Source organism: Colias eurytheme, chromosome 1 (genome assembly GCF_061535395.1).
Source record: "Colias eurytheme isolate Ceu_HAF_F1 chromosome 1, ilColEury1 Martin Lab GWU primary, whole genome shotgun sequence".
NCBI classification, from domain to species: Eukaryota; Metazoa; Arthropoda; class Insecta; order Lepidoptera; family Pieridae; genus Colias; species Colias eurytheme.
In genome coordinates, this window is record NC_142980.1 from 959104 (window position 1) to 974691 (window position 15588).

Sequence of the window (15588 nt, forward strand, 5' to 3'; positions counted from 1 at the left end):
TATCAAGTTTCCTGTCATCTTTATTGCTATTGTAGGTGGTAAAAAACCTTAAAACCCTTTACTAAATGTACCTATCTAAAAAAACTAATTCTGAAGTTCTTGGACATTTTCTGTTTTATATTATAAGCTGTCATTGATAAGTGTGGCCAATTTAGATCATCCGTATAAATTTAAACCTTTTGAAGTGGAAGAAAGTCACGTTCTACAAATTATTCTATTACACACAAACCAAGTTAACAAAAGCGTGTTAACAAATTAGGTGAGAGATGTATATCTGCAACTTTTACAAGACTTTTTGACAACTACTCAGAATTCGCTTAGTAATCTATACTAATATTATAAAGAGGAAATGTTTGTAATTATGTATGTATGTATGGTTTTCACGCATAAACTACTAGACCGATTTCAATGAAATTTAACACACATATAGAGGGTAGCTTGGATTAACACATGGTTTTATCTCGGAAATTCCACGGGAACGGGAGATACGCAGGTTTTTCTTTGAAAACGCGGGCGAAGCCGTGGGCGGAGAGCTAGTATTTATGTAGGTATAACAAAACAATCAAAAGTTTACATTCATTTTCATACCCCTTTTATCAACAGATTTCGTATCATAGTTCGATATAGAATCGCAGCATTTAACAGTAAAATAAATATAACTAGATACCAGCTTATAGGTGTGATGTGGAGCCGATTTCCATTTGCCACGCTACGGATATGGGGTAATCCATGGGTGCAGGTTACCGATGCGATTTGCCTTTAGGCATGCGATCTGTCAAAATAGTAGTCCCATATTCAAAGGTTTTATTGATATGGGATTCGTTTTTGAGAGAGGATTATTGATATTGTTTGATTGGTATGTTTTTGTGGATATGACTTATATTAATGTGGGTTTTATTTATTTGTTCAAATGAAATTATTTTTTTAATCTATACTAATATTATAAAGCTGAAGAGTTTGTTTGTTTGTTTGAACGCGCTAATCTCGGGAACTACTGGTCCGAATTGAAAAATTCTTTCGGTGTTAGATAGCTCATTTATCGACGAAGGCTATAGTCTATATACCATCACGCTAAGACCAACAGGAGCGAAGCCACGCGGTGAAACGCGCGGAGCAGCTAGTACATGATACCTAAAGTACCTACTTGTGTATCTGTAATATTTAGGATCTTTTCATATAATATAACTTTTCCTTTATTTATTATTCACTTATTCAGGTAAACTTAAGTCACATTTGTTCTCATTTTGGCCTATTCAAGCGTAGGAAATATGAGTTGCTTTTCTGTAAATACAAATAAAATGGGTGCGTCTTGTTGTTGACTAAAATGTCAAGTTCGGTATAATTAGCTTTGACTAACGCCATGGCCTCACCTAACAATGCTCTACTTATATCTACAAAATTATGATCAGGGGAGTAACCATATTTTCTTAAAGCAGTATTATAGTAGTGTGGAATAATGATAGGTCGTCTAGCGCCATCATTTTCTCACAGTGGAAATAATACTGCTTTTAGGGCGGCCATACACGGACCGGTTCAAGCAGTCGAGACCGACGGCTTGAAGCTGCGACCGCGCGGTGAACTATTCACATTCATTCACTGCCGCATTCGGACTATTCGAGAAATCGCGACCGCTTCAAGCCGTCAACTGCGCGGTTTGAGCGACAGCTGAAGCAGTCAACGACCGACCGCTCGACCGCCGGTAACTGCTCGAGCCGCCCGTGTACGGCCGCTCTTAGACACCATGGTAACCCCAGTACTATAGTGGTATGGAATCAAAGAATGAAATAATAAAATTTTATTGAATTTAACTGCTGTCATATAAAACGGCATCATTCATACAATGACCTTTGTTTCCTTACGATATCAAGTTTATTTCAAAGTTAAAGCCAAATGTATAATTAGTAATTACACTGTCTCGACTCTCGTCAATGCATCGATCAATAAGAAAACGTCAGTGCGGCGCCATGTTGTATCAATTATTGACATTTATGATGACATTATTGTTTATGAGTTTATGTCTGTGCTTAATGACAGGTCCCAAGTGTTGTCTTGGGGCATATGCAATATGTTTTATTGAAGACTTGAGTATACATTTTACATGTAAGGTAAGTATTAGTGGGTGTACCGTGTAACTGTGACATTTTTATTTGGTTTTTGTTTCTATTGCAGTGACACAGATCTCCTATTAGAGTTTTTGGCCACATTTTTTGGATAATAAACCTTCTATACTAGAAGACTAATATATAATATTGAAAAGACACGTCAATACAGTAAAGTTTATTTAAAATACATATTTTAGCCATAATTTTTTTTTCTTTATGTGTATTCTTAAAGAATATAAATAGTGCAATGATAAAATGGGCAGTCCCACATCAGACAACGTCGCAGGCTGTAGCTATAGCATTAATTACCAGCATTCGCATGACGGAAGTTGCGTCAATCGATCACGGCTGACACATAATGTGCCGCTTCCGGTGGGTCACGGGTTCAATCCCGATATCTTGGCGCCATTTACACCTGAGTAACTTAACTGTATTTTTATTATGTTTGTTTTTATTAAACTATAAACAACTACTTTTCCGACCGCGATATCTATTGTTCGAGTGGACGAAAGATAACATGGTATTGAGATATTTCATTTGCGTCGAAATGTATGTACCTACCTAAATCAACTCCTCAGTCCTCACTATCTCCAGGTACAAAAAATATACCATAATATAATCGCTCCAATGCGACGTGAAAGAAGGACAAACAAACAAACACACTTTCGCAATTATATCAGTAAGTATTTGGTCCATCAGTTTTAATAACCGCTCTAGGTGCACTATTGCTCTGTAATCTAATAAAAGTAAGTTCCAAGCCTAATTCAATAATAAAATAGATACTAATTGAATTTGTAATTTATTTGTCTCTGTATTACTTACACATTTTACAACATTCTGATAGGACTGGTATTTTATAATTAAACACTATAAACAATATATGTAGAAAAATACCGAAAGCGTAAGACACGACTATCTCTATTAATTTTGGTTATTATTTTATTTTTCTCTTTTTGTTGGTCCTACGTAGTCTAAACGTAGGTAGAACTGAGGTTTTACCCTGGTAGGGATAAAAACACATTATGGTGCAATTGTAGATGTCTTTATAGAAAATTCGATCAGCGAAAAAAAGATATAGTTATAGATGTAGAAGTAGAACAGATACAAGATAACACGGAACTTCTCCATCACAAATGCAGATTTTTTCCACTAAAAAGACTTTTCCAAGAAGAGTCCAACGTAAAGTAAACAGTCTTCCTATATTTATACATTGGTTACATAATAAATTTACCGTCTAAATACCCTTATATTCTCCCCCCGGTTAGTCACGCGATGTCGCGACTTACTTACACTATAATAGAGGTACTAGATGTTTCGAGGAGTTTTTAGGAACGGCATTACGAAGACAACCACAGTTACTTAAAAGTTATGTTACTACATCTATACGTGATATTATAAAGCTGAAGAGTTTGTTTGTTTGTTTGAACGCGCCAATCTCAGGAACTACTGGTCCGATTTGAAGAATTCTTTCGGTGTTAGATAGCCCATTTATCGAGAAAGGCTATAATATATCATCACGCTAACGCCAGCAGGAGCGGAGAAATGCGGGTGAAACCGCGGGGCACAGCTGCTATAGTACCTATACGAAGAAGAAGTAAAGGGTTTTGTAAAAGTGTTAATTTACTGACAGTAGACAGTTATTATACAAAAATCAATAGTGAATAAGTTAGTTTTAGAAAACTTTCGAAGTTGCTTATAAAAAGAAACAACTTGTGTAGAATTAATAAGGACAAAAACTATACGTGTTCAAAGTTGTTGACTGTACAGACTGTATATTATTTATTCAGAACACATTAGTGCGGGTGGAGTTATTGTTAGTTTTCCAAAGTAAATAATCATTTATATCATTTGGATTACTTAATTAATGTTACAAATTATCAATTACGATTTAATTAATACAGACAATTACTCTCAGCTTTTTTACATTTTACGAATCTTTGCAGTGTTCACATCGTCTCTACCTTTTATAACCACATTTCTTTTGGTATAAACTATCTGATATTTCTAATCATCTTATCTTCTTCTTATATATAAAAATGAATCGCAAAATGTGTTGGTAAGCGCATAACTCGAGAACGGCTGAACCGATTTCGATAATTCTTTTTTTATTATATTCCTTGAAGTACGAGGATGGTTTTTATGTAGAGAAAACGTAAATATGTACCACGGGCGAAGCCGGGGCGGACCGCTAGTATTTATATAATAATAACATCTTAGTAATCTTCAAAAATACAGTTTTCATTCAACTTATTACCTACCTACTTATGCAATTACTCCATATTTTAACCTAGCATAGTATTTATAATTTATATTATCCTGATCATTGATGACAACTGAGCATCGCGGTCACATAAGTGTTAGTCAACGTGTCTAACGCCATTTGAACGTCTGGAAGTCCCTCAAATATCCAAATTAGATTATTCAATGCAGGGAGAGGTTCGCGTGTCCCTCCCGTATATGAAACGGTGACTCACCGAGGGCGCGGTAGGGCTGCCACTACGAAGTTAATTAATATAAATATTTCCCGCTTTTCGAGTTTATTGTTTGAACAATTGATTTGGAAAATTTCTTAGCTAAATTGTTATTGTTCTCGGTAAGAGATCTTTTGTGTTTATAATTGTTTTAAGTCAAAGTCAATAACGGGAGAATAAATAGAACAATGAGGAATATAAATGGTAATTGGGATGGAAATTATTTATATATTTGGAATATTGTATTTGTTACTTATAAAATCAACTCAGTTATAACGCATTATATTTTACCTTATATTTTATTTAATGAATTCTTGGTGGCAACCCTATGCTGGGAACCCTCCGAATGCCATAAGCCCTATGAAACGAATGTTTGGTTTGACGAGACAGCCTTAGTTTTTGGGCACGCTAAAAATTGAATAAATATTGATAGAATATGAAATTACAAGTTATAACAACACTTTAAAAGAGCAGATTTTATAGCAATTTCTGTACATAATATTATACGGATTTGAAAAAAAAAAGCTTTTAAGACTGAAATATTTCATTAGATCATAATACCTACTGAACTACCACATCTGAAATATAAACATTATCATGAACAATACATAGCTTCGTGTTTTTTTACTGTATTTTAGATTTTATTACTTACTTTTCAACATTTTAACCAACAGGAGCTAAAAAATAATGCGTAAAAAAAGTTAGTTAACGGTTTGGTTTAAAAACGTCATCTATCAACATTAAGTATGATGTAAGAAACAACTTGATGTAGTGAAATACAAACTGGGGATCTTATAAATAACAGAATTATAGCATATTTGCGTGGCAACCGTCATTTTTCAAGTAGCGTAATCGATTTTACAATGCGACGCCCCCCGCGAATAATCCGGTAATCGTAAAAGTGTAAATGTTCAGGAAAAATAAAAAACCATTTTTCCTTAATAACTCCATTAAACAACAAGTATCAGAGACTTTTAATATCGCATATGGAAGCTAATTTTTTCAGCTATCTGGTTATTTCAACAAAATTTAAGTAGTCCCAAGGGCTTCGTTATAATTTAGCTGGATTCATTTTACTATACTAGTGTAGGTCAAGCTCTGGTCAGTAATGTCACTTACGATATTGTTCGTGTAAATTTATACTTTCGACGGCAACAGTAATATCTTGTTGCGCTAATATTCGTGTTATTTGTTTTGTATACTGAACATTTGTAATAATCTATTATTTGGTTATTCGATTGTTTAACAGTAACGTACATTTTATTGTTATAACTATTACTGTTTATTCGAATAGTTTACTTAAGTATTATTTGATGATTATTATAGTATGTTTTATGAAATACAGGACATTTTAGTAAATGAAACAACTTTGGATTGTTTCACAAAACACGATAGTTATTATTATCATAGAAAATAGACACTGCACTGAAAACACGACTATTACACATGATTACACAATCATGAAAATTATACTATGGTCCTATTACAGTTAAAATTTAATCAGAATCCTCATCAGAACCTCACAGAAGGCGAATCCGTCGTGAACAGTCAGTACTTGTGTAATATGGTGTGTGATGACTTTTTCGCGACTACCTTGTATACAGCAGCAGCGCTTGGGAAAAAGGGCTTCGTGACTCCGGCCGTTCCTCCTACATCGTATCTCCTATCCCATTCGCTGATCGTATCCTGTCTCAAAATAAGCTTGACGAATGAAACAGGACACAGATCGTAATCCGGTTTCCGGAAAGGGCGGCTCCGACTCGACGGCCGCAATCTTGCTGCCGTTCCTATAGACCCTGAAGACATGGCTGTTAACCACATCGGCATAGGCATCTATCAAGCCAAACCCCAGCTCTACCTGCTCTGCCGTATGTGGGTCCGTATCGCGGGTGCCATTCGTTCCATCTCCCTGTCCCTCAACACCGCCGGGTGCAACACACCCCTCTTGATCTCATAAAGCCTCGAAGCTTCGAGTATCCTGAGGTCAAGAGGGAGAATCCCAGCCAACAGCATCGCAGAGTTCAGAGACAGTCCGATATGCTCTGCAGATCTTCTGGGCAAAACCCCGTTGAACGGTGTTAAGCCTCTTTTGGACCCCCATCTTTTCCGCTTTGGGTGCCCACGCTGCTGATGCATACAATATAGTTGGTTATATAACTGCGATATATATAGTCTTAACTACTTGGGGGTTAAGCCCCCAACTTACTTTAGCTGCTCTTGCTAATAGCTTATAACGGGCGATTGCCTTTTTGCAAACGCTCCCGACATGGGCGTCAGGCCGCCATCAATATAGTAAGGCCCAGTATCTTAATACTTTCGAAATATTGGATGTCCACACTCCCCATTACAAATCGTGGCCTGTCAAATTTTAATTTTCGTGTCGAGAGCAGGGCACATGTCTTGTGTGGCGCGAATTTTAGTTTATTTCTGACACCCCATTCGTCAATTTTCCTCTATGTGCAGTTTTGCCTTCGTCTCTACTTCTAAAGCAGTATCTCCATCAAACACTAGCACAATGTCGTCGGCAAAAGCCTGACAAAACACATCCATCTCCTCTAACATCCACAGCAGAGGATCCAGCAAGAGGTCCCACAGGAGCGGCCCACCTATGGAACCCTGCACGCACCCCTTGTTGTTCTCTCTACTCACTTCCACACCCGCATACCTAACTTTCACACCTCTTCCACTCAGGTATCTGCTGATCACCCGCCTAACGTTCCCCGGACACCCAACTTTGGCCAACCGCACCTTTATGGCTGGCCACCAGGCGCTGTCGAAGGCTCCCTCTATGTCTAGAGATACCACAACAGAAATCTTCTTCTCCTACCTCTTATTTTCTGATGTGGCTCACTAGTCTATAGATTGCGTCGTCGGTGCTCCTCTGTGGCATGAAGCCATACTGATGGGGGCTTATTTTGGCCAGCAGGTAGAACCTGAGTCAGACGACCAGCATCTAATGAAGATGAAGATGAAGGTTTCGATGTGGTCTATACTCTATTCTGATGCCTGCCTCGTTTATCTATCAAACTTTCATCTCTTTTAATTTTTTCTAAGGCTGTGTAAATCATTTGCTCAGTAATAGAAAGAGTGTTTAAAAAAATACCTTGCATACTTGCATTCCATAATGAAAGTAGCGGGAAATCGATTTCTTAATAAAACCCCGAATAAGCCTGTACTAGCACTTAATTAAATAATGTAGAAAACTTTTTACCTGAATAATATCGTAACAATGTTTACTGTCAAATCATATTGATATTATTTTTCGTAAAGATCTAAAACCATATTATTCGTTTCAAATACATTTTAATGTTATTTTATGGAATAAACGCGTAGTTTTTTATATCTTCGTAAATAAAGATAGAAAAATTCTGAAAAAAATTTACATGGTGTATTTTAACTTCTAGATGCCGAAAAACGCATAACATGAAGAACCCCGTAATAGGTCATTACCGGATTATTCGCGGGGGACGTCGAATGATGACATGCATTAGTGATTAACCGACTTCAAAAGGGGAGGTTCAGTAATCAGTTCGATTGTCTATGTTTCGTTACATTTCAATTATTTAAAAACCGATTTAATGTTTTGCTTTCTACGAGGTTTTTTCTTTGTGTAATAAATTAATAATTGTTATAACAATTACAGACTGCTTATTACTGATTCATGAACCTTTTGATTCCAGTTAATATCTAAATTTATTAAATTATTCATTAATTTTCCCCCAAAGGTTTAATTTCATTAATTACCGTACTTATTCCAGGAAACCCTTATTATTTACTATAAACTTTCATAAATCATACATACTTACAAAATATTAAGTACATTTTTTACTAAACTTTCAATAAATTCGGAACTTCTCTACAAAGAATAAGGGACACTTAACTCCATAGTTCCTTTTTACACGCTTTATATTAGCTTCACCTGTATGTTTGTTTGTTTGTAACCGACTTCTTTGGGCGCGATTTTGACCCACTTTAAACGGCCAGATTTCGTTCACACTTTGTAGATTTATTGAGGACCGATGACAATACACTAATTTGATAAAATTTTCTATAAAAAGCGTGTTTTTTAGTTTTTTTTTTACTATTATTATTGAAAATCTTACCTTTATCTTGGAACTATACCGTGTATTAGTGAATTGAATCGATCGACGATAAGTATCACATACAAATTCAAATGACCGACCCCTATCTCCAAGATAAATATATCAGCAACAAATTCGCACATATAACAGGATGGGTCGACCCCTATCTTCAAGATAAGTAACAATTTAGTAGGTGAGGAGGATGCGGGGTCATTCAACTCTTCAATGATTTCGGATGTTGGGATGTGGCCATGTTGGTGAAGGAATCATTTTATAGGCAAGGATTGGTTGACCTCTAGTTTGTATGGATGGGTATGTGATATAGGGGTCTTGGTATAATTTTTAATACTGAATTGGTGATATTTAAGTTATTTACGTTGGAAGGACAGTATAAACTAGAAATTGAAGTAGTAAAATCTAGACTATGTAAACTAGACATGTAGAGTAAATTCTGTTTTCTATTGTTTATATTTTTAACTAGCGGTCCGCCCCGGCTTCGCCCGTGGTACATGTTTACGTTTTCTCTACATAAAAACCATCCTCGTACTTCCAGGAATATAATAAAAAAATAATTATCGAAATCGGTTCAGCCGTTCTCGAGTTATGCGCTTACCAACACATTTTGCGATTCATTTTTATATATAAGATTAGCGGTCCGCCCGTGGTACATATTTCGCAATAAAAGGCAGCCTATGTTCTTTCTCAGGGTCTAAGGATTATCTGTGCCAAATTTCATCAATATCGGTCCAGTAGTTTATGCGTGAAAACCATACATATATACATAACAAACTTTTCCTCTTTATAATATTAGTATAGATTAGCGACGTATTAACTTATATTTGATTGTGTTTTATATAATTAGTTTTCTCGTGAATAAATATGGAAATTTCATGAGAGACTAACAAAAAGAGGATTAAATGTTAAATTAACAAAAATTAATTTTTACACATATATTATGATTAATTATCTTCTCTAGTGCATTTGAATTTAAATGAATTAAATGACATTAGAATAAACACAATCAGTTATACGTGTCCAATATGAGCGAGCCCTTATCTCGGGAGCCGTGAGTGCATTGCTGCAACTATTTTATTAGCGCTTGTATCTATAAGGATTGTTTTCCAGCTATAAGTGTAAGCTATATACAGATATATTCATTTAGTTTTGTTGTGAAATGTATTCTGTTATACATAATTTAATAAGAGCACAGAAAAGACTAGCTCTACAGCTAGTAGAGCCTAAAAACGAAATTTCTTTTTTGACAGTTATTATTTAGAGAATGATTCCTATATGTATTCGTCAATCAGTATGCTATATTATTAATAATACTTAAATAATAAGTAGAAAAATTTAGCCGATGAAAATGTGATCGAATTTTTTTCGAACTTTGACACATGTTTTTTATCTTTCATATTGCCTCAATGATCAAGAATATTTCATAGCATGTTGTGTTGCACAAGCTTTATGTCAATTGATCATTTAGGGTCCACATCACTTCCTCCATTGATTTGTAGCGCTATCTCTGCTTGTCCATCTGTTTCATGTCACATATCGATACATGTACTTATTGTAAGAAGTTGTTTTTATGTTTGAATTTATTAACCTCTGGAATTGGTGGATTTTTGAAAACATGTTATGCACTCGTAGATAGGCTTTTATTTTGAATTGGATGGCAAATATACGAGCATGTACTACATGCAATACTTAATACAAAATAACTGTCTATAGTTTTTTTTAGCATCAATTGCCCTTAATACTAAACCTTTACTATCCCATAATTCATAATTTATATTGTATAATATTATACATTTATTTGAATATAAATGTTAATATTTAATTGAAGCGAAAGTTATAAATAAATACGTTTATCATTATTAATCACTTATTGATACCAGTTACTTTCCAGACACTACAACTGTATGAAGAAATATAAATATTACGAAATAAAACCATCTCTATGTTGTTACTATTGTTAGCTAATTTTATAATCTGGTTTCGCTTTAAGGTTTGGTTTAGGAAGACACCTATTAATATACATAATACATAATAGACTTTGACATAAGAATTTTTTAGAGAAAATTTTCATGAATGGTAAACGTTTATCTAATAATGTATAAATTTTACATTTCCATTTTTTTTCCAATTGTCACAAAAACTTATATAATATTATAATTTATATTATACTAATACATATTATATTCTTTAAGAATATAAAAAATTCATTCTTAAACTAGGCCGAAGACGCGGGTTCGAATCCGTTCGAAAGTTGAAGCATAGATCTCATATTTCATAAATTCTCAATTTTACCAACGCATTACGAAATATTATTTAAAATTACAATGATAAATCTTATCCTTAGCCGAAACAAAATATCACCACATGTGTAGTTTTATTTATACATTTGCTAGTGTACACACGTGTCGTGAATCTAGTTTAAATTAATAGGATGTGAGACCTATATATGGTATTTGTACTGAAAGAAACCATGTGTCCAAATGTATAAAAGTGATGTGTAAGAACGAATTTTTATACGTATAATTTTTTAAAGTTTACTAATCGTTGACTGTCTTTTGATCTATGTTATTGCGAATAATTTTTCTCATATCTATGAGGATTTATATGTATAATCACTACATAGTATAAAACAAAGTCGCTTTCTCTGTCCCTATGTCCCTATGTATGCTTAAATCTTTAAAACTACGCAACCGATTTTGATGTGGTTTTTTAAATAGATAGAGTGATTCAAGAGGAAGGTTTTAGTATATAATTTATTAGGTTTTAGACAAAGCGGGCGAAGCCGCGGACGGAAAGCTAGTAAAGTGTATACAGAATATCAAAGTATCTAAGAAGTAAGTCTCTATGAGAATGTTACTAAAACTAATGCCTTTAATAATTATACAGCTTAAGATTTCAAGAATTGACTGATATTTTAACAAAATTTGATTGGGACATGGGTATTAATAAAAAAAAAAATACGTAGTTATATACATAATTCGCTTTGCAATCGCATACAAACATACATAATATGTATAATAAAACGGCCAAATACATGGCTTTTCTTTTCGAAATCTCTTGAAAATTTTACATTATGATAACAGAAAGGGAAGACGATTCATTAAAACTTTGGTAAATCGAGTTATTATTTTGTTAACTTCTTCATGTAAATTAAAACAACATTTCTTGTTCGATATAAAGTCGTATTGTAAATTTCGCAAAGCGTTTTGATATAACAAAACTACGTGAGAACAATAAAGGATTCACGGTTAAAATGAAAACAAAGAATGTTATGAAAACATCCTTTTTTCACATACACATTTTCTTACGTGTATAATTTTCAAACATTTGTTAACAACGCACATATATGCAAGTAAACGTGTAGGTACTTACAGATAGATATCTAAAAGATCTAGCCACGTCTGTAATATAGTGTTAAATAGGCTATCAGTCGCTTTATCATTAAATAGTTAAGCTTGTCATTTATGTAATAAAAGGGCTCTTATTATATCTCTATGTTAATGCTCTATCTATACAGGGTGTAATCGTTAAGTGTGCACAAGCGATTATTCCGTAACTATTGCAGATATCAAAAAACTTTAAACTGATATCGAAAGTACTTAACCTAATGAGTAAAATGGCCATAATAAATTTTTAAAAATAAAACGAGAAATAACCAAAAATGTTACATTAAACGCTCCCATACAATTTATTTCCCATACATTTTGTATTCATAGTAGATTTTCGAAGTGACGTCCTTATTGTGCAATACAATGAGGAGGTCTATTTACAGTTTCTAAATGAACTTCCCTCCAAATTTGCGAAGTAATTAAAGCAGAAAACAAAAAAAACAAAAAAAAAGCTAAAATCTTTCATATTAAATGTATAGGTTGATCCAAAAGTAATGATAATTGGGTATTTCCTGTGCACATAAAAATATAAAATAAATGTTTTATGCTTGCTCATGTAATCACTAAGTTATCACAAAAAAATTATATCTACAGGCCACGTTTCCAAGTATTAACATTAATTTTAATGTGAACAGTGCGAGCCAGAATGTTTCCCGACGAAAAGAAGAAACAACGATTCGACATTTAGAGGGTGAATTTCTAAATTTTTAATGAGATCAGGATAATTTTTTGTCACGATTTGTGACCATGGGCGTTACCTGGGTTCACCATGTTTATGCTGAAACCAAGAAACAATCAATGGCCTGGATGCGAGCTTCCAAAGTGACGGTGAAGATTTTCAAAGTGAAAATTAGTGGGATAGATTAAAGCCGTAGTTTTTTGGGACGCTGAAGAAATGTGGAATATTTTAAGAAGGTAGCCACTACTACACAGGGCTCTTACTACACAGACCAAATTAAAAGATTGCGGGTAGGTTAGTAAGAAAAAGAGACATGGCAAACTTCAGTCTTGAATGTTGGTTCACCAAGACAACGCACCAGATCACAAAGTGTCAGTTGCGATGGCTGCCAATCAAAAATCGGCATTGAAAATGCTTAAACACCCACCCTGTTTGTAAGATCTAGCTCCTAGTTAATTCTATCTCTTACCTCGGCACAAGAGACACCGTCGATACAAGAAATTTTAAGACGACAGCGAAGTGATGGCCGATTTTGAGGGGTTTTTGTAGATGAAGTCAAAGTTTTTTTTTTTCTAAGTTAAGGAAAAAAAATATCGAAGTATATTATCTAGTTAGAAGACTATCTAGAGAAATACATAATTATTTTAACTGTAATGACCTTGTTTAATATTGATTATCATTACTTTTGGATCAACCCATGTACATGGGATATTCATATCTCATACTAAATGTATGGGAGGGTTTAAAGTTAATTTTTTAGATATTTCTCGTATTATTTTTAAAAATTTATTATGGCCATTTTACTCATTAGGTTAAGTACTTTCGATATCAGTTTAAAGTTTTTTGATATCTGTAATAGTAACGGAATAATCGCCTGTGCACACTTAACGATTACACCCTGTATATTAGTGTTCTATATGTTCATGGTCCTAGAAAAAGGTACATAGGTGTATTGAGTATAATATTTCCTTGCAATCCCTAAATCGTAACTTTTACTTATCACAGCTTGAAGAAGTTTCTACCAATTTTGTCCTGAGTGGAAAAAACCTTCTTATTTATAAAGAGTTCAATCGGAGAGTATAGTCAATATTCAGTACTTTTTCATTAGATTGGAAGTCAGGATCGCTTTATGAATTTTTGTTTGTATGAACTTGTTATCTGTTATAATAAAATAAGGTTGAAATTATCTTATGAAATAATAATAATTGTTGAAATCTCAATTTGCTTTTGCATCCAAATATTTCAAAAGACATGCAATTCATGGCATCATCTTTGAAGTCTGTAATAGTGTCGTGGCCGTGGAAAGTGTTGATGTCATTATATTTTTTCCAAAACTCGCCCTGCCTAAACAATGTAACTGTACCTACTAAGAAAGGAGGATATTTTAATTTCCCCCAATAATCTTTTGAAAGAAAAAAAACTGCATTTTAAGAGCCAGCGCGCACGAGCAACTTTGTCTCCGCAACTATTTTGTCCCCGCAACTATTTTGCCTCTCCACCCATGGGCTAGTATGAAAGTGCGCGCACGTAGCGACGCAACTCCCCATACAAATTGATGGGAGAGACAAAATAGTTGCGGAGACAAAGTTGCTCGTGCGCGCACTGTCTTACTAGAAAATCCGATATTGTAAGTTCCTTAATTGAATCTCAATACTGTAGCAATTTTCCTTTATATTATCTATTTATACAAACAACGCCACGTGTATCAACTAGTAAGGACAATAAGAAAAACAGATTATTAGCGCTACACAGATTTCATCCCCTTCATATCAGATAAACCACATTTAATCGGCCTACGGAGCGTGTAGGTGTCACCCCCCGGCTAGGGTACCTAGAATTAGTCCAGCTTGCGGTTGGGACCTGAGTTAAGCCTAGACTTTGGATCGATCGATTTTTAAGTCCCCATAACGCCTAGGGGCTTGCACCGGCATGGGGAAATGTGCTGGAATTTAAAAATTGCATTCTGCATTCCGCCATGTTTGCTTGTCTCGTGTGAAGTCGTGTGTGGATGCGCTAAAATTAATGCAATTTTTTGCTATAATTTATGTAGCGCAATTTTGCTGGACTCTAGATTTGCAATTGTATGTAGAGTTCAAATGCATGTTCCTTAAAAAAGCGTATCTATCCTTAAATAAATTTATTTTGAAATTCGGTATTAATCATGAAATATAATAAAATTTCGATCCAATTAATTTAATTATTTACCTATTAATATAAATTAATCAATTAATAAAATACTCTAAACAATACATAATATTACACAAGTTTGTCCAGTATCAACTGCTCCCGATATTAAATAAAAGTTCGACAAACTTTACATAGTGGACGATTAGGCAGTTAATAACACATCGTTATCCAGAAGACCATTTATATAAATGTGTACGAATTAATAACAAACATGCACTTACTGTACGTGCCGGCGATGTAAGATCCAAGTCCTTATGAATGAAACACAAAATGAAACTTAGTTTATGTCAAGTTTTTCACACTGCACAATATATGTTAGTTATAAATCTTCGATACACATTCCTATAACATATCGCACGATTCGGTATCACCCGCACTCCATGCGGCACCAGACCGGAATAGCTAAACTTGTGTAATGTGTAGGCGGAAGCATAATGTCCTGTGATTGCGCATTGCTTGGCATGTACTGGAGCGCCATCTAGTTGTGTTAAGTGGAAATCACCTTGTAGTTACAGCGCCATCTAGTGTCTACTTGAAGTTCGTGAAAATACTTATGCGTTTTCTTATTAATATTGAAATGTATCTTTATATTTTACTTTTTTTATTTACTAAGGTTATATATTAAAAATAAAATTTACTAATTTTTGGCAGAATACCTATTAA

At 34.2% G+C, this 15588-nt stretch overlaps 1 protein-coding gene across 1 annotated transcript in view; it reads right to left on the reverse strand.

Moving 5' to 3' along the window:
• Positions 1-15332, reverse strand: part of pico (ras-associated and pleckstrin homology domains-containing protein pico) — a 140596-nt gene extending 125264 nt beyond the window's left edge. The window contains exon 1 of the mRNA XM_090119794.1: positions 15147-15332. The gene's annotated coding sequence lies outside the window, so the exon portion shown is untranslated. The remainder of the gene's footprint in view (positions 1-15146) is intronic.
• Positions 15333-15588: the final 256 nt, after the last annotated feature.